General features: G+C 43.7%; 1 non-coding gene across 1 annotated transcript; it reads right to left on the bottom strand.

Annotated features, from left to right (window-relative positions):
• Positions 1 to 314: 314 nt before the first annotated feature.
• LOC120092248 (small nucleolar RNA R71) lies at positions 315 to 421 on the bottom strand. The gene has a single exon (XR_005485958.2). It is a non-coding gene; the product is annotated as a small nucleolar RNA R71 (small nucleolar RNA).
• Positions 422 to 1,874: the final 1,453 nt, after the last annotated feature.

Here is a 1,874-nt window from a genome sequence, read left to right as displayed (position 1 = left end):
CGTCCTCTTGATAAACGAACTGGATCGAGGTTCGAGATGAAACCAGTGATACTGCAGATGATTCAAACTGCCAGACAGTTTAGCGGTAGGCGTGGCGAGGATCCACACACCCACCTCCGTAGTTTTATCGAAATCTGCAACACGTTTGTATTCCCAAACATCTTCATTGAGGAGGTTCGATTAACGTTGTTCCTATTTTCATTGTGTGACCAGGCATGGAAATGGGTTTATTCTCTCAAACCAGGGGAGATTACATCATGGGAATAGGTAGTGGAGAAGTTCATGAAGAAGACTTCCCCCCGACGGAGAACGCTAGAAGGAGGAAGTTGATCACTAATTTTGAACAGGATATTGATGAATCGCTCAGTGACGCCTGGGCGAGGTTTAAAAGACCGGTGAGAGATTGCCCGCATAATGGGTTACCAGATTATCTACAGATGGAAATTTTCTACAATGGTTTGAACCCCGCATCGCAGACGGCTGCTAATGCGGCAACAGCTGGAGGTCTGCTCGAGAAAACTTATGACGAGGTTAAGAACATACTTGATCGCATTTCAAAGAATCATGAAAATTGGAAAGAAAGCGATCAAAGGCTGAGAATTAAAGATAGTGACGCAAATAATGGAGCCATCGCATCCCTGCAAAACCAAATGACTGCGATGATGAATTTAATACAATGAATCGCAATCAGCAGCCCAAGAACGCATAGGGGGCAGGTCAATGCAATCGACCAAACGAGCGGAAGTTATGCTACTTATGGTGAAGACCATCCAATGGAAGAGTGTTCGCGGAACCCATAAGTCTATTTATTTCATGAAGAATAATCCTTTTTCCAATACTTATAACCCTGGGTAGAGAAACCACCCTAACTTCGCGTGGAAAAATCAACAGCAAAATTTTCGACCATTGGCACAAAAAAAGGGCCACCAGAATTTTTCTCGCGAATAAATGGTCAAACGAAAAATCAAGGCAATAATTCGCAGGCACCACAATCTTCATCTCTGGAGAGCTTACTGAAGCAGTATATTGAGAAGAATGAACAGTGCTCCAGAATCAAGCGACATCCATCCGCAATCTTGAAACTCAGATAGGAAAGATTGCACGCAAACTTAAAAGTAGACCGTAAGGGGGACTACCAAGTTTAACAGAGCTCCTGCGCAATCTAGAGAGTACGGAAAAAAAAAAAAAAGCAATGTCAAATTGTGATGTTGCGAAGCGGAAAAACAGTGGCAGAGGAGAAGAAGAAGCCGAGTAGGACTGCTCCAATTGCGATGGAACATCAGACCCCATTGACCCAAGAAGAAATAGAAGAACATGAGAGAATGGAACCGGAGATTGCGTCCGAACAGGGAACCGTGAGAATACAGCTGCCACCATTTCCTCAGAGACTTAAAAAGAAGAAAAAATGATGAAGTGCAGTATCAACGCTTCATGGACATGCTGAAATTGTTGCATATCAACGTCCCTTTCACTGAAGCGATTGAACAGATGCCAAAGTATGCGAAGTTTCGGAAGGACATGGTGAAGAAGAAAAGAAGCACTGGTAAGTTTGCAACGATGTCATTAACACAACGAGCAAAAACTATAATTCCACCGAAAATGTGCAAACCTGGGAGTTTCACAATACTTTGCTCAATTGGAGGGTTATATATTGGTCAAGCGCTTTGCGATCTCGGGGCCAACATCAACTTAATGCCCCTTTCAATTTTTAAGCAGCTGAATGTGGGGCAACTGGCGCCCATGACGGTGACTCTCCAGCTAGCTGACAGATCTCTTGTGCATCCAGAAGGGAAGGTGAAGGATGTCCTAGTCATGATTGACAAATTTATCTTACCGACCGACTTCATCATCCATGATTATGAAGCGGACAAGGA

This window comes from Benincasa hispida, chromosome 11 (genome assembly GCF_027475165.1).
Source record: "Benincasa hispida cultivar pf3 chromosome 11, pf3_genome.v1.1, whole genome shotgun sequence".
NCBI lineage: Eukaryota > Viridiplantae > Streptophyta > Magnoliopsida > Cucurbitales > Cucurbitaceae > Benincasa > Benincasa hispida.
The sequence above is the reverse complement of the archived record's forward strand: the minus strand, read 5'-3'. Positions and strand labels throughout refer to the sequence as shown.